The following is a 22,996-nucleotide window of genomic DNA, read 5'->3' as shown; positions in this document are numbered from 1 at the left end:
CTCGCGAAAAAAATATTTGTATGTATGTGTGTGTGTGTGTGTGTTCATAATCTTTATTACATTCTGACCCTTTATTCTTTTGGAACACGTTTATTGTGCCCTAGAATAGGTTCTTCCTGGAGTTAGTGAAAAAATTGTTGACTCCCCGCCATTGCCAGCAAGGGGCTCTGGGGGAGCTCTAGGAGCTCACCCTAGAGCGGGGCGGAGCCCCGCCGCCAAGCACTATTTCTGGCATAGAATGTCAACAAAATGCATATTCTGAGGTATTTACAGTGCATTTTCCTGCTATTAAAAAGTCTTATTTCAAAAATGTATGTGCTGTTTTTACTGACTAAGACCCTGCCGCGCCGTTCGGCGCATTTGCCGTCAAGCTGTTTCCACAAAAATCTGTCACTGGTAATTTCTGAAGCCTCTTCCCACCTGCTCCGAGGACCTCCATGAATGTGTGGCGCCAAGTTGTACTAGGATGTCATCGCAACTCTTATTATGCTTAATTCATTTTGTCGGAGAACATGTCCCTCAAACCTCATGCGACGCTCTGTCACAATTTAACTAAGGGGTCGACTCCCAGTTCGGCATAGGATTTCCTTGACTTAGACCCGATCTCAATAACTAACTCCTAAAATCTGTCTTAGCCATCTTTGTTGAGCCACATTTAGTGTTTTTAAATTTCGGCAGATGACTATTCACTGCACTTTATTAATGGAGCCCCGCCACTGGTAGAAATGTAACCTCTCTTGGATACGCTCTTGGAATTTGGTGAATGTAGTTTGCTTTAAATTTAATATCGAAATCAAAAGTTTTATCGTCAAATTCGTATGTTAGAGGTTTTAAACTAAAAATTTCAGGACTTTATCGTAGTTTTTTAAATTCAAAACCCCATTTAGCTACGATCATAGAATTTGGTAACTGTAGTTAGCTTTAGAGTAATATTGAAATAGAGGTTTTCCACCTCAAAACGCTCTGTAGGAGGATTTTAAACTCAAAACCATCTGGAGGAAAGGAGTTTAAACTCAAAACCCCCAATTCGCTTGGCTACGCTCAAATAATTTTAGTATGTAATTTGCTTTTTTTTATATTGAAGAGGTATTTTTTTAGCATCAAACCCTTGTGAAGGGTGGATATGAACTCAAAACCCCTTTTGGCAACGCTCATAGCATTTTGAGTGCGTAATTTGCTTTTTTTTTTACATTGATGATGTATTTTTTAACTTCAAATCCCGCTGGCGGGGGGTTTAAACTCAAAACCCATATGGCTACGCTCTTAAATTTTAGAGTGTGTAATTTGCTTTTTTTTTTAATTGAAGATATATTTTTTAGCTTCAAACTCCACTGGAGGGGAGTTTAAACTTAAAACTGAGTCAAAACCCATTTAGCTACGCTCATAACAATTTGAGTGCATAATTTTTTTTTTTTTTCATATTGAAGAGGGGGTCTATCGTAAATTTTGGAGGGGGTTTTAAAATCAAAATCTTCCTTAACTGTGCACTTGGAATTTGGGGATTATCGTTTGCATTTTTTGTGTGTTTTGTTTTATAGAAGAGAGGGATTTAACTGCAAAAACTCCTGGTAGGGGGTTTCAAACTCAAAACCCCTGGTAGGAGGTTTTAAACTCAAAACCCCCTGTTAGGGGTTTTAAACTCAAAACCCCCTGGTAGGGGTTTCAAACTCTAAACCCCCTGGTAGTGGTTTTAAACTCAAAACCCCTTTAGCTGTGCTGGGGCAAGTGATGGTTTAATATTAAAATCTCACCTAAAATTAACAAAATCAAAGCAAAAAAACATGTCACTAAATTCCGTCTCCCCCTCCCCCCTCCGTGGTAGGGGGTTTCAAATTCAAAAGCCCATGGTAGGGGTTTTAAACTCAAAACCCCTTTGGCTGCGCTGGGGCAAGTGATGGTTTAGTATTAAAATCTTACCTAAAATAAAGAAAATCAAAGCAAAAAATCAGTCACTAAAGTCCGTCTCCCCCCCCCCCCTGGGGGGGGGGGATTTCATTTCGGGGGGGGGTTTGAACCCCAAAACCCCCCCCCCCTGGCTACGCCCATGATGTATTGTCTGTTAATCAGATACTTCAAATCTTATACGTCATTAGTTTCAAGGCTGAATCAGGCAACCCATTCCATTTGACAGCTCTAAGGAAGTAAGAACACCTAGTATATGTTTTTTTATTAAGGTATGAAAAAAAATTGTAAAGCTAAATACTATACCGAAACGAATCTGTTTTTAAAATGACAGATCACTGAGATAAGTTTCATGCTACGATTGAGCCTTGAAAGCTGAATGTTAATTTCATTTTTAGCGGTCCCCGAAAGGTTAGGGTCCCGTTTAGATCTCAGAAACTAGAAGAGAAAATGAAAATAGGACATCGCGATATTTTAGATCATTCAAAGTTCTGATGCAACGGCTATCTTTTTCTTTTCCGAAAGTGAACCATCTAATTTTAAAATTATTTATGCAAGCAGATTTTTCATAAAATACACCACTTTTCCTACTATTCACTATTAATAGTAACAAACACAGGAGGCTCTTTAGTTTACCTACATCATACAAGGTTCCAACTACTATTTCAATTCTAGTTTACCTACATTCCATGGACACATACTAAACCTTTTTCTCCATTTTTCTCTGTCATTGTCTTTGATAGAATTTCAATCTGATGTCCTTTCTGAAAATATTGAAACCTGCCTTTACATGATATGCCTGGTGGACCACTTTGAGGGTCGATTTTGAGATTGTGTTTCCACAAAAACTGTCTTTGTAACCTTGTTTTTTTAGAATATTTCTTCACAAAAAGAAAAACTAATAAGCATATTCTATTCAATAAAAAGGCTTATAATTTAAATTCTCTAATTTTATGCTACTCTTATTGCCAATGTCAAGGTTGATCATGTGAAGTGACTTTTTTTTCCAACGCTTAAATCAACTCACTCTGCTGTCTGTCTGTCCGTTTGTCTGGTAAAATTTTTAACATGTTTTTTTCTCTCATTTCCCATTCTCGGATTGAAAGAAATTTCAATAAATCAAATAAGAACATAAAACGAAAATGTTATTTAACCATGTTTACGCCTATAATAGAATATTCATCCTCTGTTTGGGACCCCTTAACTCAAGAAAATATTATGAAGCTGGAACAGGCACAAAATAGAGCAGTGAGATTCATAACAAAAGAATATTAACATTTGACTAGAGTAACACCTTTAGTAAAATCACTAAATTTAGTAAGCTTTCAGGAGAGAAGACTCAAAAGTAAAGTAGCAATTATACATAAAACACTGAACAAATTCAAATACAAAAACAAAATCTACTAAAAAACACAGAAAGATAAAGGCCCATTCCTCGTTCCATATGCTAGGACAAATGCTCCTTCTTCCCTAGTGCTATTAGAGCATGGAATGGGTTGCCTGAGCTAGTGCTATTAGAGCATGGAATGGGTTGCCTGAGCTAGCCAGGAAACCCAGTGACTTGGCAGAGCTACAGTAGTCGGTTAATATGCATGACGCATAGGACGTAATCATCTTCTTTTTTGAAGTAAAGTCTGTATTGTATAAGATAAGATAAGGATCAAGTCAAAACTTTTCGCAATTATTCATTGAAACTGAAAAGACATGAATCAATAAAAAAAATTAACTAATTAGTTAATCAATTAACTATTAATTAATTATTTTCTTTAATATCGAAATAAGAAGAATAAATGTTACTTAATGAGATATATATATATGGGTCTAATCCCCTTATTACGTTTTGACACGTTTTTTCTTCCACTTCCCATTCTAGGATCAAATTCAATTTTGCATAAATATTCATAGTCGATGACAGTTCACGAAACATCCCAAAAATTAACCAATTAGTTCATCATTTACTACTAATTAATTAATTTTGTTTTATATTGCATAAATGGCATTGATTAGTGGTTCTTTCCCTTAGATAAGCTTTGTTTTTAAAAAGTATTCTTTTTTATTTGCTTGTTTCATAGAGCAGATGATAAGGTGTTGTTCAATTATGTATGTCATCTTAAACATAGAGCACTTTATAAAGTCATGGGTTAGAACCTGACTGATGGAGATATATCTCTGTTTTGTCTCTCTCTCTCTCTCTCTATCTCTCTCTCTCTCTCTCTCTCTCTCATTATTTAAATTTGTGTTTGTTTGTTCTGGTACACTCTCATAATAATAGTGTTTGGGGGGTAATAAAAAGAAAGTACCCCTTTCAAACCTTGCGATCTATGTTGAACCGTTTCTGTGACCCACCGTTAACGAGGGTGCCATGTCCAGCACAATGACCAACCGCTTCTACTATATGGACACTATATCCCTCAACCACCACGTAGTTTATGTGTTGTGTCTCACAAGGTTCCTACAACTATGTCCATTCCGATGTACCTACATTCCATGGACACATAACATTCAAATGTTCCAATAAAGTGTCCGATAAACGGTATGAACAGATTGATTAATAATGGTGTACATGTTCAACAAACTTTATTTTTCCTCAGTGTCACGTGGCACAATGTGTTAAGGTCGCCAACAACATTTTTTTTTGTGTCAGAATATTTATTTACAGAATAAAAAAAAAAAAACTGAAAATGATGAAAAAGCTAAAAATAGCACTTTAAAATTCTATGGAAGCTAACCACAACATACAATAACAGCCTCACATTAATAATAATAATAATTTTATGTATAAATTCAGGTCTTCTACGGTACCGTTCGGTTACTTGCTTTGACTGGACAGACGGATAAGTTAAAATTGAAAAGATTTTTTTAGGATAAATGTTTATCTACTTCTTTCCGAATCATTATTATTCATTTATTTGAAACCGGAAGAGAATACATTTCTAAAATAAATAATCAAATCTTGCATGTACAGCTTTCAGGCGGCTGCGTAGCATATTCACAGTTCTGCGACTGCTTTATACAATTGCCCAGAAAGCGGCGACCGCTAACCATAAAATTATTTTTGTTGAAAAGCCAAAGTAACTGTGCATTTGCTATTGTTATTGATAAACAATTTTAGTGATTTGCATTGCATCAGTTGTATACTTATGTTTGTGGTTCATCTTTCACGGATTCGCTACTCGACGCTTTTAAAAACGGCTTATGTCCGATTAATAGCGGATAATGAGTACAAATCTAAGTAATCTGTAAAAGGTGAATAGTCAAAAATATTTCAGGCACATTTCTTATTCCATACGCTAGAACAAATTCGTACAAGTGCTCCTTCTTCCCTAGTGCCATTAGAGAGTGGAATGGGTTGCCTGAATCAGCCAGGATGACCAACATTAGGGCAGAGTTTAAGTCATTGATTAACATGCATGTCTAGATTGACACATGAAATGCGTAGGGGTAATTATCTTTTTTGTTTTTTTAATTAACGTCTTTAATATATAAGAAAATACGAAGGATAAATCCATTAAAATTTCTTAAATTCTTTGCAATATATTATGTGTACTGTTATTAAGCCATTGTTACCAATGTTGTTCACTAATCTTTTGGATTTCGCTTCAAAATCCTTTTTCTCTTCATTTAATTGCTTTTTTTAAAAATCACATATGTTCATAAATTGAAGAAGTTGTAGTTGAGACCCCTGTACATCCCATTTCTATTAGCATATGTGTCTAAATAAATTCCGTCCTTTTTTCAATAAATGTACTCTAAAGTACTTATTAGACTATTTGCCTAAAAAATATGACTTTCTTGTTGTCTATAAATTAAAATTATTTGTTTTATTTTTATTACACGTCCATATAAGACTAAGTATATCATTTACTATGCAAATGTACTTGAAACATACCGCACATATATTGCTCATGTTTACAACCGAGTGAGGTTTACTAACTGTAAATGTTATTTAAAAAAGGGGTAACATATCACATGTAATTCCCACATAAAACATTACAGAATTACTGTTTAATGCATAGGTAAGATATGAATAATACAGCGAGCGTATTTAACATGAGCGTAGCCGGAAGGCAGAGGCGTAGTGGGGGGGGGGGTGCAAGGAGGCACAAAACCCCGGGCGCAACACGCAGCCTATATTTCCATGTGGTGTTCATGAAAAATGGGGAGGGGGGCGCCAATACTGTACCTTGCCCCGGGCGCACGTTTTGCTCACTACGCCTCTGCCTGGAGGGAGGGTATTAGAAGAGTAGCAGGATAATGCACTGTAAATACCTTAGAATATGCATTTTTTAAATTTTAAATACCATAAATAATGCATGAAAGTCATTGACTTGTAGCACCAAACTGCTGGAAGACAACTAAACCATTGTAGGCGTATTATATCTTAACTAATACAACTTAAAATAACTTGAATAACTCCCTTGTGTGGACAAAACTAAATAGAACTTGATTTATAATATAGACAAAATGAACTTGTGAGAAATGAAATAACTGTAGTAGACTTAAGTAATCAAATCTTTGAATGAAATCTAACTCATTTCAATAACACAAACTTTTAGTCGTCTGTCCTCACTACCACCAACGACGACAATGCCACCTATGTTTGCATCATTCACAGCCAACCACTAACCTCTTCCCACCGTCACCATGGAAACCGACACCATTCGTTATAGAAGGCCTGGACACTAATCTGCAACGTCACAACCTGTGGGCAGTCTAGACCACTAGCTCGTTGCTACGTCGTAGAGACCTGTGACGTAAAGTAAAGATAATAAGGCCGTGTGTTTCTTTTGGCCAACGGTTAACGAAAAGGATTTCATGTGGCCTGCACAACGACCAACCGTCTTTACTTTTCCGAACTAAATCCAGGTATCCATTAGAGTTGGATGGTTAAGGGCGCCCAAATATCCAGAAATTCGAAATCCCAGTCATCACTGTGATTTGAACCCAGTGCCCGAGGTCGGAAGCCAAGCGCTAAACCACTCAGCCAACGCACCCCCCCTCCAAAAAAACCCCCCACCAGAATTGACAATAGTAAAATGAGTGCTACAAGAAAAGCTAAGACAAGATGAAGGCATAAGTCTGCCTGGTGATGGTAAATTGAGATGAAGACATACAGCTAGAATGACGCTAGGGTAAACACACTGGGTGTGAGCCGCTTAGACAAGTGGGTGGAAATGTGGGAACTTAGGCCAGGGGGAAAGGCAGGGGTATATGTGGGTGAGTGTGTATATGTGTTTCTATATGCCAGTGTGAGTATGTGTCTTAGTGCCCATGTGTATGTGTGTGTTAGTGTGCGTGTGTGTCTGTGTTTGTCTGTCAGTGTGTGTATGTGTTTTTGTATGAGCGTCTGTATGTATGTGTGCGTCTAACGTAGGCATGTGTTTAAGTTTATCTCTGTGTTTCTTTATGTGTGTGTGTGTGTGTGTAAAGGTGTGTTCAAGGATTATACAACTAATTAAATACTTAAAATAAAACAAATTTCAACTGTGAAGTCCGTTCAATAACTTGTTATGTAATACCAGTTTCAGTTTCCGTTAAAGTTGGCAGGACGTCCTAAAACGACTTGATGTTCTATAGTTCCGTCGTCAAACTGAATTCAATATTCGAACCCTCGTTTCCATTTACCAATCAGCCACTAAATCTCAAATTAACGATAAATGTGAAGTCAAATCATCTTAGTAGCTTCTTTTGCCACCCTTTATATCTTTCATAAATTATGTTTTCTCCAGACGAATTCAACTGTAGGTTAGTAAAATACCCTATCAGACCTTGCGACTAATGGGGCAGGTCATGTCAAGGTCATCTGTTTCTGTGGCCCACGGTTAACAATATTGTAAAATGGCCAGCACAACGACCATCCACCTTTACTTTCCCCATCTAAAGTCAGTCATCTATTAGACTTAGGTGGATTTAGGGGCGCCCTTAAAATTCCGAAATTAAAAATCCCAGTCTCCACTGAGACTCGAGCCCGGGAACTCTCGTTTCGGAACCCAAGCGCTTTACCACTCAGCCACCAAGCCAATTACATTTAATAAAAACTTTCGAAATTTTCAATTTTTAAAAAATTAAAACATCAAAATGACGCCATTACTATTTGTTTGTCTCAGATTGTGATCCATTTTGAAATGTGCATGAAAAAAAAAGAAAGTTAAAAACTGTTCCGAATACCCATTTGACTATTTATGTCAGTGCTTTTCAGAAGACAAAATTTTGGCCAGAACTTAGATTAAAAAAGACAGTTTTATATTTCTAGACAGTCTAAGTGTTTTATTTGCCACAGTGAACTCCTATGGTCACCATAAAGTTGGCTAACTTTGTTTAGTTGTTTAGTTTATTGTTCCTTAACCTTTTGCTATAAAGCGTCAAACTATATTTGTATGAACTAAATAATTATTGGAGATTTTTACGATAAAATAAGAAATGTCAAAAACCCCTAAACTGTGCCCCACTGCTGCCAACTAAACAGCTAAAAACAATATCTTAATTCGTGACAGTTGATCTACGGACCGAATCTCTTTTTTTTACAACTAATTAGTTTCCCATTTTTAAATAAGCTTCAAGTCATATAAACTATCTATACTATAATGTAGAACGTAAGGCGTATGGATGTATGTATGTATGTATCTGCCGAATAGAAATCAAAACCGTTTGACCAATCTTGATAATACTTGGCATAAATGTTCCTTGGGTACTAACTTAGACCGTAGTGTATGTATTGTAGCTCTAAAACAAACTTAAGACCCTCAAAAAAAAAGTTGACCAACTCTATGAAAGCATTATAACTTCATCGATATGGGCCATGTTTACCATGTTGACATGAGAAAAGATCGAAAGGATTTAGATCTATATCTAATTTTTGAGAACTACACTTTGCACAGATAGTTTTTTACTTTGACACATGAAAATTGCAAAATATTGATTTCATTATTTAATAAAATTAAGCTTCAAATTTGTGTTTCAAAAGCATTTTTATATAAATTTGTTTCTTATATCTGCGAATTTAGAATTTCTGACGTACATTTTTTCATTAGACATTACCCGAAAGACTACACATCTCTCTATTCCTAGGTCTAAAACTCTAATTCAACTCTAAGATGATAGAACTTCTCTTCGCAAAGATAGTTTTATACCTTAACACATGAACATACTAATTATAGTCCATTCATTTCATATTTTAATCAAATTAACATTCAAATTTGTTTTTCTTAAGTATTTTTCATACATTCATCCTCTAAAGCTGTGAAGCCGTGTTGAGATACATTCATTCATGAATCGCGTACAGAAATGTCACGCATGTGCAGAGCAAAGCCTTCTCGCAGCGCAAAATGAACTCTCCAAGCCAATATCTAACTCTAGATAAGTCTAGATCTATGTCTAACTCAAGATCTACTTTATACTTTAACACATGAACATACAAAATTAAGTCTACTCATTTCATATTTTAATCAAATATATGTAGGCCTACAAGCAAATGTTTTTATTTGATAAAATAGAGTTAGGTCGATTAGCTATTTTGATAGCTCCATTCATACTATTTTTACATTCACGCATTCTTTTTACTTATAACATTATTATTTCGTTTAATTGTATACATAACACTCTCAGTGACTATATCGACAGTGATACGCAAATTAAGACCCGCGGGCCGTGTGTAATATATGTCTAGTATACTATAAAGGGCACTAGATTGAACGTCAATGCTGCCAGCTAAATATCGCACAAAAACATGGAAATGTTCTGCAAACGGAAAAGATTAGAAACTTTGACCTGCAAGTAAGTGTAACACAAATTATCATTTTCTTTTTAAATAATAGCTTAGGTACACTTCCACTTCCGTTTTCAAGTGGGCCGTACCAATGACACGTGACAGATACTAAAGTTGAACTGAAGTTCGAGGTTGTTTTTTTTAATGGGCTGGGAGGAAGGGAGGGCGATGGGGAAGGGGAAGAGAGAAAAGTGATTCTAGAATTCAAAGTCCAGAAGTTAGTGTTTGGGAGGGCGCTTTAAAGCGGGCAGTTCCACTTGAACGTAACGTACTAGAATAGAATGGCCGAAAAGGTTGATTATTGAAATGCGGCCAATTATAAGGAATGAGCTGTACATGTCAGGAGAATGCGTTTCAGCTGTGAAAAGTGCAAGAAAACGCTTTTGGCGACCACTGATAAATAATGAGCTGTAGATGTCAGGAGAATGCGTTTCTGCAGTGAAAAATGCAAGAAAACGCTTTTGGTTGTCGGGGCTTCGCCCCAGACCCCCAAGCTTGCAAGTGAAAGGCCTCAACATGACTTTTTTTTTCTGTTTGTTTTCGCCGAAGATTGAGAAACAGTCTTATTTTATTGAATATATATATATATATATATATGCTGTACGCAGGTTTATGCATAGGGTTAGGGTTTACTGGGCGTTAGGGTTAGGGTTTGGAAAAAAATCGCCCCCCCCCACTCCAAAGTTCTGGATCCGCCAGTGTCTATATCTAATATATATTTACGTAAAAATATAAGCAAAGCTTAGATAATCTATCAAAAGACTTCAAGCAACTTTAAATTTAATAAAAAATTTAGTTATCTACACACAACAGCTGACTACGACAAGTTTTTTTTTTTTTACTCAAATTTTTGGCTAAATTTAGATTTTTTTTTTTGTTTTTTTTGTAGGCTACTTTGAATAGTTATAACACTCAAACTAGTGTTTTCCCCGCGTGGCCAGCGAGCTCTAAATTCTTTTCTTAGCGATATAGATCAACTTTTAAACTTATATATGAAAATCTTTAGAGCCTTTTTTGAGATCCGTGTGCAGGTTCTACCCTCTACTCACCCTCCAGCTTCCAGGCTCCAAGAAGTTCTGACTTGAATAGAGGTATTGTAAGTGCAGACTAACGACCGAGAGTCAACGATTGGCCCCGAAGAATTTCCGTGAGCGAGAGATAGACTATTTAGGAATAGCTTGATCTAAAGATAAGCCAGATAGAAAGTCTTGATGCTAAGGATATGTCACATACAATATTTGAGAGTAAATGCTAGGCCGAACAGAACTGGATGGAAGTTTCATATGCTAATGGAAGGCCGCATAGATCTTCTGTTAGCGTAATATAGGCCGCATAGATCTTCTGTTAGCGTAATATAGGCCGCATAGATCTTCTGTTTGAGTAATATAGGCCGTATAGATCTTCTGTTTGCGTAATATAGGCCACATAGATCTTCTGTTTGCGTAATATAGGCCACATAGATCTTCTGTTTGCGTAATATAGGCCACATAGATCTTCTGTTTGCGTAATATAGGCCACATAGATCTTCTGTTTGCGTAATATAGGCCGCATAGATCTTCTGTTTGCGTAATATAGGCCGCATAGATCTTCTGTTTGCGTAATATAGGCCACATAGATCTTCTGTTTGCGTAATATAGGCCACATAGATCTTCTGTTTACGTAATATAGGCCACATAGATCTAGAACTTCAGTGGACAAATGATAAGCAGCATAACGACTCCGTGACTAAATACGCGGCCCCCAAATCGATAAAAGAGCGGTCCACTTAGTACAACCCCTGACAAACTAGTCTAGACAGACCATTTCAAACAGCACAAAGTCTATCGGCATTTTTTTTTTTTCTAAAACTTTGTTGCGCAGATTGGTTTAGACATAGATCTAGACTTTACAGCCCAGTAGGAAAAGACTCAGTGCCAAACTGTCTTACAGGTAGCTCATGTGCAACAGACTTTTTTTTTGTATGGCTAGACAGTTTTATAAGAAGGTAGATGAGTAAAGTACACAATGCAAGTTGCTGAGTGGCAGACTACACAGGTCTCGGTGTGTCCAACACGTCTGGGTCACCATACTGTATTCCCTTGATGTGTACTACTTTGGTTATTTAGAACTGCTCAAATCGTTTTGTTTAGAAAAAAGACTAATAAGAAATTATCTGGCTTTTAAAAAAAATAAAAAAAAATGAGGATTTTAATTTTAATTGTAAATTAAAAAAAAAAAAAAAAATTTTTGTTGCGTAATTCCCATTTTATTGGTGAAATATAAAGCTGTTAAATATAAAATAAAAAATGGACAAAAAAAAAAAAAAAAAAAAAAAACAATGTTATTAAGACAGTTTGTGTGGAAACACAAACTCAAAATCGGCCCCCCCGAAGTGGTCCACCCAGGCAGGTAAAAAAGGCAGGTTGCAATATTTTTAGAAAGAATATCAGAATGAAATTCTATCAAAGCCAAATGACAGAGAAGAATGGAGAAAGAAGGTTTTCCGATCTTATTTGGTGCCCCAACGGTCCAGCATACCAAGGGATAGGTTAAAATGAAGGTGAATTTAGATTTTGAACCTGGCCTAACTGATGTCATATAATAATTATCTAATTAAAAGGGTCATTTTTTTATTCAATGCCTAATAAGAAACTACACATTTCTCTTTGCATATGAGAAATTCCTTTAGTTAGGTATTTTATTGCATATATATATATATTTATATATGTATTGCTTTGTGCATTTCAGTTCACATTATAATATGAAGAACTACTCATTAATTGTTGTTTTAAGTTTTGTTCCACTTATATACATATAATTCAGATTTGTGCTCTTTTAAAAAAATATAAAACATTTAGTTAGTATGACAGACTTACTTAACTACATTTAAATACATTGTAAAAAAAAAAATAATGTATGGTCAAATGGTCATCTCCCTTACTAAATAGCCTCCCGTGTTTGTTACTATCAATAGTGAATAGTTGTAAAAAAAAATGGATAATTTTATGAAAAAAAATGCTTGCATAGTTGATTTTAAAAAATAAATTTTTTACTTTCAGAGAAAAAAAAGTAGCCGTTGCATCAGAACTTTGAAAGGTCTAAAATATCATGATGTTGGATTTTTCACTATCATTTCTAGTTTACGAGATCTAAACGGGATTGACAGACAGACCACACAAAACTAATAGCGTCTTTTCTCCTTTTGGGGGCCGCTAAAAAACGCAAAGTATTTGACATTCGCAAACATGGCGGAAAGAACTCTAGATAGCTTTTTTTTTGGTGTATCCGGTGGACAGACTACAGAAATTATTGTTCTTCAAGATATAATATATATATAGGTCTGTGAAAATCACAGACCTATATATATTATATCTAGACTGGACAAAGGCAAAAATTCTTATCCGCGATTGATCAACTCACAGACCTATATATTGTTATGTATTAATCACAGGACTATATATTCATGCAAATTCATAAAATAATGCCATTTCCTGTTTGTTTCCATTAAGAAAATGTCTCCAAAATCCTATATCGAAATAGTTTATAATTCACGTCCATTGATTTTAGTCATCTTATGTACATTGAAATAGATTGACTACCTAGATATGTTTACATAATGTATCTAAACATTGCACAATAATAATTATGAGACGAGAGTGCTCTTTTAAATAATAAGATTATGGCTGTTATATAGCGCTACTTTCATGCTTATAGCTTGCTCAGAGCGCGTTTGGTGCAATCTTAGTCGTGGACCACAAAGGGGAGGTGGGAGGTGAGGGGGTATCTAGGAGAAGGTTTTCCCGATCTGCCTTTAAGCGCTCAGTAAACACAACTCTGCCCGATTAGGGTGTCAAACCTTGAGCCCCCTTTACAGGTAGCCAAGCCAAGTTCAAGCGCACTTAGCCTCTCGACCACTCTTATTTTCGATGTTCAATTACTAGACCTGGGTCTCAAAGTTTAATTATATGTTACATAGGCTAACGTTGAAAAAATAAATTTACTTCTTATAACCACTTCACAAAACAACACTATGTTTTAACTTTTAAACAAAATTTTCACATTTTTTGTAGTGTTAAAAGATCTCCATGTCCAATTTAGATACAATATTTAGGTCTGTAGTCTAAAGATACTAGATTTATAATATACTAGCGTGACATTACCCGCGACCTGCGGGTCTAAGTTTGTGTTTACTAATCTAGTGGATTGGATTTAGATGTATGTTAAACTTAGCTAATGATCCTTTCAAGTTTTTTCTCTTTCACTACGAAAATAAAATTAGTTTTGCGAAAATGGGTTTACCCGAAGCCGATACATATATATCTATTAAAAACGAAAAGAGCGATAAATTAATAGTGCAATTAAAACGGGTTTACCCGATTTGTTAAATGAATTGGATTATAAAGTAAACAATTAAACGAAATAATTTTTAGTACTCGATTCATGAATGAATATAGGCCTATCTCAACACGGCTTCACAGCTTCCGTAAACGAATGTATTAAAAATGCTTTAGAAAACCAAATTTAAATGTTAATTTGATCAAAATATGAAATGAATGGACTATAATTAGTATTTTCATGTGTTAAAGTATAAAACTATCTGTGAGAAGAGAAGTTATATTTAATTAGAGTTTTAGACCTAGGCATGGAAAGATGTGTAACATTACGGTATTGTCTAATAAAAGAATGTTCGTCAGGAAATTTGTAGTCACAGATATAAGGAACTAATTTATGTAAAAAATGGTTTTGAAACACAAATGTGAAGGTTAATTTTATTATATAATGAAATCAATGGATCTTCTTTTGTATTTTCATGTGTCAAAGTAAAAAACTATCTGCGCAAAGTGTATTTCTTAAAATTAGATATAGGTCTAAATCCTTTCGATCTTTTTTCATGTCAATACTGTTAACCATGGCCTAGATCCATAAATACTATAGTTTTAATAGAGTCGGACAACTGTATTTTTTTTGAAGGTCTTAAGTTTGTTTTAGGGCTACAATACATACACTACGTGTAAGTTAGAATCCAAGGAACATTCCTGACTAGTTTTATCAAGATTGGTCAAGCGGTTTTGATGTCTATTCGTCACATACATACATACATACATACATACATACATACATACATACATACATACATACATACATACATACATACATACATACATACATGGGCGTAGCCAGGATTTTTTTCGGGGGGGGTGTTCCCCCCCACGACCCCCCGCCCCTCCGCGCGAAAAAAAGATTATATGTATTTATATGTGTGTGTACATAATCTTTATTACATTCTGACCCTTCATTCTTTCGGAAGACGTTTATTGTCCCTTAGAATAGGTTCTTCCATGAGTTAGTAAAAAAATTGTAGATTCCCCGCCATTACTAGCAAGGGGGTCTGGGGGAGCGCTAGGAGCGCTAGGAGCTCCCCCAGCGCGGGGCCAAGCCCCGCCGCAAAGCACTATTTCTGGTATTGAAAGCCAACAAAATGCATATTCTGAGGTATCTACACTGCATTTTCCTGCTATTAAAAAGTTTTATTTCAAAAACCTAATGTGCTATTCTTACTGACTTAGACCCTCCCTCGCCATTCGGAGCATTTGACGTCAAGCTGTTTCCATAAAAATCTGTCACTGGTAATGTCTGAAGCCTCTTCCCACCTGCCATGAGGACCTCCATGAATGAGTGGCGTCAAGTTGTACTAGGATATCATTTCAACTCTTCTTATGCGTAATTCATTTTGTCGGAGAACATGTCTCTCACAATCTTACTAAAGGGTCGACTCCCAGTTTGGCATAGGATTGCCTTGATTTAGACCAGATCTCTATAACTGACTCCAAAAATCTGTCTTAGCCACATTTGTTGAGCCACATTTAGTGTTTTTCAATTTCGGCAGATGACTATTCACTGCAGTTTATTAATGGAGCCCTGCCACTGGTAAAAATGTGTAACCTCTCTTGAATACGCTCTTGGAATTAAGTGACTGTAGTTTGCTTTAGATTTTATATCGAAAAGAGAAGTTTTATCGCCAAAATCATCTGTTGGGGGTTTTCCACCTCAAAATGCTCTGTAGGGGGATCTAAAACTCAAAACCATTTGGAGGGGTTTTAAACTTTAAAAAAAGCCATCTGTAGAAGAGGGCTTTAAACTCAAAACCCCCGAATGGATTAGCTACGCTCGAATAATTTTAGAGTGTAATTTGCTTTTTTTTTATATTGAAGAGGTATTTTTAGCATCCAACCCCTCTGAATGGGGGTTTAAACTCAAAACCCCTTTTAACAACACTCATAGCATTTTGAGTGCGTAATTTGCTTTTTTTCTTACACTGAAGATGCATTTTTTATCCTCAAACCCCTTTGCGGGGGGTTTAAACTCGGAACCCTTTTGGCTACGCTCATAGATTTTAGAGTGAGTAATTTGCTTTTATTTATATTGAAGAGGTACTTTTTAGCTTCAAACTCCACTGGAGGGGAGTTTAAACTCAAAACCCCTTTGACTTCACTCATAACATTTTGAGTGTATAATTTGCTTTATTTTTATTATTAAAGAGGTATTTTTAGCGGCCCCCGTAAGGGGAAAAAGCCGCTATTAGGTTTGTGCAAAATGTCCGTCTGTCCGTCTGTCCGTCTGTCCGTCTGTCCGTCTGTCCGTCTGTCACACTCAGATCTCGAAAACTAGAAGAGATATGAAAAATATTATTTCATCATTAAATCCGGCTTGAAAAGTTTAGGTGCAACGGCTACTTTTGGTTTTCTAAAAGCAAACCGTTTAATTTATAAAATTAATTATGCAAGCGATTTTTTCATAAAAATACACCAATTCTAAAACAATTACGTAAATGTAAGGGAGGCAATGTTACAATATGGTACCAAAGATGGACAATTTTTGTGTATTTTCAGTATCACTAAGTCAAATATATTTTTAAAATGTACAGGAAATGTTTACAACAAATACAAATAATAGTTAAAGACGTTTTTTCTGGTCAACTAGCTGCTAAAATTAAAAGAAAACATTTCTGTTTGTTTATAAAGGCTAATAATGCACTTTGTATGTAAATATCACGCACATTTTTTTTAATGGACTTTTTATGCAGCGATTTTCGTGCAGTAGCGTAACGTCGCAACATGATCAGGTGCTAAACCAATTCCTTAAACTTTTTTTAAAAATCAGATTTTATTTATTTTTTGTTTAGTGCCCCCATCCGAATAAAAGAAGCTTATTTTTGTGCGTTTTGTCTGTTGGTCGGTCTGTCCGTCACGATTAGATTTAAAAAACTAGAACTCTAAAAGCTATTGAAAATCTGATTTACCCTTTAATGTTCCTCCCATAACATCTCAATAGTTTTAAGTATCTAAAATTGATTGTTCCGGATTTTTTTGTGCAAAACTAATCAACGCCAACAAATGTTTGTTTGCTCTTCTAACTTATATTACATTCAATTTCCATGCTTAAGCGTTGCAAAAACACATTATCAATAATATGTTGTTCCGTTTTTTATGTAAATAGCATATTAATGCTAAATCATAATCTCTATACTGACTTATATTACATTAAGTGTAAAAATGTTCCGGATATTGTTTTATAAAACATGAATTATGCCTAATGATTGTTTGAAATCGCATAAGGCTTTTAAAAAAAGTAATTTACTAGAATCGATTACTGAAAATTACTTTTTAGACATTTAATTTTCTTGTAAAACATAACATAGAAGTTTTGTAATCGATAAAGAAAGTTCCGGATTTTGTTTCTTACAAATCGTCCCCAGAAATTTCCGAATTTATTTAAAAATCTACTAACGCCAAATAATTGTTTGAACTCCCTCTTCTAATTAATAAACAAATAATCTTCTCATTTACGAAATAATGTTTTTACGGATTTTTATGAAAAATATTTTAAATCACTACTCTCTTACAGTACATTTAACTTTCTACCTAAAACATTAAAAAATCTAATTATCGTTAATATTATGTTCCGATTTTTAAGGAAAACAGAATCCAAACACCAAAGTAAGGTATGAAAATCTCTCCACGTGGCTGTAGTACATCTAATTTTTATACGAGACCATCCAAAAAATGTAATTAACGGTATTACATTTATCTGAAATTCTCTTTTTCTTTTACTATTTATACAAACATCCGGAACAATCTATTATATAAACTTTTCAATTGTGTTCATACCTAAAAATTATTGCGATGTTTTGAAACGTAAAATAAAGGTTAATCAATTTTTAATAACTTTTAGTTGTTTTTTTTTATATCAAGATAACGGACAGACCGACTGACAGACAAAACGCAAAAACAATGTGGCTTTGATCCTTTTTAAATAAATTCTATTAGAACTCAGTGCACCAATGTCTTTGAACCCTCATTAAATATCTCGTGTAAATATGGTATGGAACCGGTACTAGCCTATTGTGAGGTAATGGAATTTTTTTTCTTTGACGTCATATGAATGGACTCTTTAAATGTAATGTTAAAAGAACGCACTCGGTGCACCAATGTCTATTAACCCTCGAAAAAATTGCTTGTATTAATGAAAACATATTTTAGTCTAACTAAGCCGTGTGACGTAGTGTTTTTTTTTTCTTTGACGTCACATTGAATGAATTCTTTAAATGAAATGCTAAAAGAACGCACTCGGTGCACCAATGTCTATGAACACTCGAGAAATGGCTCGTGTTGATAAAGGTGATTTTTAGTCTAGCTAGGCCTTGTGACGTAGTGTTTTTTTTTTCTTTGACGTCATATGGAATGAATTCTTTAAATGAAATGCTAAAAGAACGCCCTCGGTGCACCAATGTCTATGAACACTCGATAAAAGGCTCGTAATGATGAAGGCGATTTTTATTCTAGCTAGGCCGTGTGACGTAGTGTTTTTTTTTCTTTGACGTCATATGGAATGAATTCTTTAAATGAAATGCTTAAAGAACGCACTCGGTGCACCAAAGTCTATGAGCACTCGAAAAAATTGCTTGTATTAATGAAAACATATTTTAGTCTAACTAAGCCGTGTGACGTAGTGTTTTTTTTTCCTTTGACGTCACATGGAATGAATTCTTTAAATGAAATGCTAAAAGAACGCACTCGGTGCACCAATGTCTATGAACACTCGAGAAATGGCTCGTGTTGATAAAGGTGATTTTTAGTCTAGCTAGGCCTTGTGACGTAGTGTTTTTTTTTTCTTTGACGTCATATGGAATGAATTCTTTAAATGAAATGCTTAAAGAACGCACTCGGTGCACCAAAGTCTATGAACACTCGATAAATGGCTCTTATAGATGAAGGCGATTTTTAGTCTAGCTAGGCCGTGTGACGTAGTGTTTTTTTTTCCCTCTGACGTTATATGGAATTAATTCTTTAAATGAAATGAAAAAAGAACTCGGTATAGTAATGTTTATTAAGCCTCGTTATGTGACTCGCGTTTAAAAAAGGAATGATATCTTGATTTAGATCTAATCTAGATTTTTTAAACTAGATCTAGATTTTTATTACAGTATATCTAGATCTGGATTTATATTCTAATTAAAATTATTTTGGAGTCTAGATCTAGAATTTCTAGATCTAGTTTAGACTAAAATAGACTAGATTAAGATGTAGAATTTCAATTTCTAAACTTAAAGTGTAAAAAAAAAGTGTAGATTTTCATTTCCAAACGTTTTGATCAATATTGTAATTTTTTAATATACTAAAACTAATCTACTATTTTTTTTATTAAATTTAAATTTAAATTTACGGCAAATGAATCTTTGAAACATTATTACTTTTGACCATCGGATGGCTGCCTGGTCGTGCGGTTTGCGCGCTGGACTGTCGTTCAGATTTATGGATGGCCCAGGGTTCAAACCCTGCCCGCTCCCATCCCCCGTCGTCCTGCGGGAGGTTTGGACTAGGAAGTAATTATCTTCAACTCTGAAGGAACATCCGAAACGTGTAAAACATTTTACATCAAAATTAAATCACCTCTTGAATATTATTTGCGAATATGCAGATCCGACAGGGATCCGACTTCGACGGGGGTCGCCTCTGAGTTTGTGTAACACAAACTCTCTTTGTAATCTTGTTTACCTTAACTTTTGTTTGTTAGCTGACGGTGCGTAAAATCATTCTTTATTAAACTCTTGAATCAATAATACCTTACAATAACTTAATTAACATTCAGAAATTTTGTAAAACAATAATTCTTTTTAGAACGCGAAATTTCTTTCAAAACCGATGTTGGAACTAGATCTAGATCTAGACCTAGTTTTAAAAAATTGAAATTTATTAGTTTGTATACTTTCAGAAATTATTAAAGTCAAAAAAGAATGTTCTCCTTATGGCCAACGAGTTAGTAATTTGTTCCCCAACACTATACATAAACTAAAGCATTTCTACAAAAAAAATCCTTAGAGCCTTTTTTGAGATCCTTGTCCACCCAATTTCCACCCATCCCATCCAGGTTCCTTCTTGAAGTTCTGAACTTGAATAGAGGTATCATAAAAATATAATTTGCTACAATCAGAATGGTTTTGACATTTGATATTACATTGCTAAAAAGTGTATGATAAAGTCAAGTCAAACTTTTAAACTATTTAGATTATTAACACTTCCTATTTTCTGTATACCAGACACTAGATACACATAAAAAAAAAGCTATTTGTAATTATTTGCCACTGATGGAAAGTATCCGATGATACTTAATAGGGTATTTCGCCCCTTAATGTCTCAACAAGAAAGGACCTCAGGCGTCTTAAGTCTTCGACCTCAGGCGTCTTAAGTCAGAAGACTAAAAGAAAGATTTTAATGACAGCTTTGATGATTAAAGAGGTTATTCTCCGCTACCGTCCATGTAGATAGATCCCACGTCAACTGGATTGTAGGCTGAATGAATTCTGCGTAAGACCAAACACCAGTTGGTGGAGGCAGGCTTATCATTGAAATGCCGTGTCTGGCTTCAATAAACATATTGTAAAAATTCGTGTGTCTACAATGGCTTTCATTTAAAATGTGAAGTTAACTCTGAAGTTGTGGTATGCTAGAAATAAATAAAGACTTTGCTTAAAGCAATAGAAGAGGGAAAAAAAATCGCCTGATAGGTTATATATAAAACTGTTCTACAATAACTACCGCGTAACAAAAGTTATAAATATGCTAAGAATTTAGCGAACATTTCTACTTATTGGGACTCGCTCAGTTAATACTATTGTACTATTTGTACTAACTCTGTAGTTCTGTTTACAACTGTGCTTCTTGCCAACAAAGACTGAAATACCAACCATTTTTCGATTTGTTGAATTGGTTCCGATTTTATTTTGTTTTTATAACTTACACATTGGTTCTTTCAAATGGATAATCATATGCAAGAATGTATTTCACAGATTCTGGCATTCCAATGCCAGGTGCTGATAGAGGGACACATGGATAAATCTGTATCCCCCCCCCCCCCCCACACCGCCCTTTTCTCCCTTTTACCGCACAAGTTACTAAGAATCCAGTGCGGGGACCACCGCCAGAGAAATCGGAAGTATCTATTTTCTCCTAACACAAGACTATAGACACCGATCGCTTCCAGATCAATGGGACAACGGGCCTGGGACCTTGGCTGCAGCACGCGTCGGATCTTTTTTTTTTTTCTTTCTGAACTGCCCGACACTATTCTCTTCCACCCTCTATTCACCCCCAGCTCGCCACACCTACGCCGCACTCCACACAGGCTAATCGTTTCGGTCCCCCCCCCCCCAAACTCCCCCCCCCCCTTTTTTTTTTCTTCCCTTCCTCTTTTGCCCACGCAGATTTTCTTAGGCGGCTTTCTTCAAAAGCAGTTGCGTCCCCCTAGCGTTAAAACTAGAAAACGTGAAGGTGGCACGTCTGACCTCTTCTTGACCCACGTGACGTCATGTCGGGCGTTTTGACGACAGACTAAGCAAAACAACAAACACATAACAACCCGAAACAAACCAAAAAAAAAAAAACAACAAAAAACATTCAATAACTAGAAAAGGATTTAATCCTAGCCATAAAATTTCCTTCGTGACTTGAAAATACTTACAACTTGTTTTAAATGTCACAAATAATTTTTACAAAGGTTATCCCAGTGTTCTCAAACTGCGGGTCGCTATAAAGACGCGAGTGCCTCTCGAAGGGGGCGCGACGTCCTGACAAAAAAATAAGGATGGGGCATCATGGGGGTGAACGCTGAGCAGGTCAATTTCTTTTTCAAAGGGCAAGAAACCGTTAAATTATTAACCAAGCCAAATAACATTATTACAATTGTTTAACAACTTAAAATATTTTAACCGTCTTCGCATCTATTTACCAGGACACCTTAAAATGCCTATTGTATGTGCAAAAAAGGGAAGGGGGGGGGGGGACTGCAACAATATTGACTCAAAACTTTTCGAATACAATTTAAAAACGTGTTCGTTAAAGGTTCTTCTCAACTTTCTAATGGCAGAGTTTTGTACATCATTATGTTGACAACTTTTGGGTAAACAAATTATAAGAAGGCTCACGGGAAGATATACATAGGATGTGGTACTGGCCTGTGCTGCCTCCTTTCTGATTAAACTTAATTTCATCTGCAATTTATTTTTTAAAGTATGAATAGTGAACTCTATTGCTAGAAAACACTTCAATATTAGCCTGGCCTGTCTCATCCTTTTTTCACAACAAATTTTTTAAACCTCAGCTTTTCTTACTGTAAGAAAAAGTGATTTCTGAAGCTCAGAATACAGAAAAACGCTTGGAGCCAGGGCTCGGCCAAGGACCCCCCTGAAAAGCTTACAGCGTTTTTTGAAATATATTTTTTATTTTGCTTAATATTGTTTAATTCTAGCCATTAATGTGACGTTCAATAGAGGATGGATGATTGGACAGGGTAGGGTGGTTATGAAAGCTGTTAGATATGTGCATCTTGTCGATAAGAAGCGTTTCTTTTTTATTTTTTATTTATTATGTTAGGGATGTTGGTCTGTACTAGCTAACAATAACTTTAAAATTGTATATATATATATACATAATATAATAGATATATGTATATATATAATATGTATATAATAGATAGATAGATTGATAGAGATTATAAAAATCATGTTCTAATACTATTGTACACTGTACACAAATATACTCATATTTTATTTTTCATAATTATGTCATATGTATTCATTGACTTAAAACAGAAGACGTTTCTTTTCCTTGCATTTTCATTTTTCCTTTTCATACAATTGAAATATAAAGAGAATACAAATCGACCACTGTGGGGATCAAACCCATGACATTTGCGTTATAAGCCCGACAATCTAGTCAACTGAAGTAACAGGCCATAGAACAAACTGTCAAACAGAAATAATTAATGGAAAATAGGAATGGTCACCAAAGTAGA

General features: G+C 35.2%; 1 protein-coding gene across 4 annotated transcripts in view; it reads right to left on the bottom strand.

The window, feature by feature from the left end:
• Nucleotides 1–22,996, bottom strand: part of LOC106059838 (sonic hedgehog protein) — a 246,213-nt gene that overhangs the window by 138,464 nt on the left and 84,753 nt on the right. The gene's annotated exons all lie outside the window — the stretch shown is intronic.

The sequence above is a fragment of the Biomphalaria glabrata genome, chromosome 11 (genome assembly GCF_947242115.1).
Source record: "Biomphalaria glabrata chromosome 11, xgBioGlab47.1, whole genome shotgun sequence".
Classification (NCBI taxonomy): domain Eukaryota; kingdom Metazoa; phylum Mollusca; class Gastropoda; family Planorbidae; genus Biomphalaria; species Biomphalaria glabrata.
The sequence above is the reverse complement of the archived record's forward strand: the minus strand, read 5'-3'. Positions and strand labels throughout refer to the sequence as shown.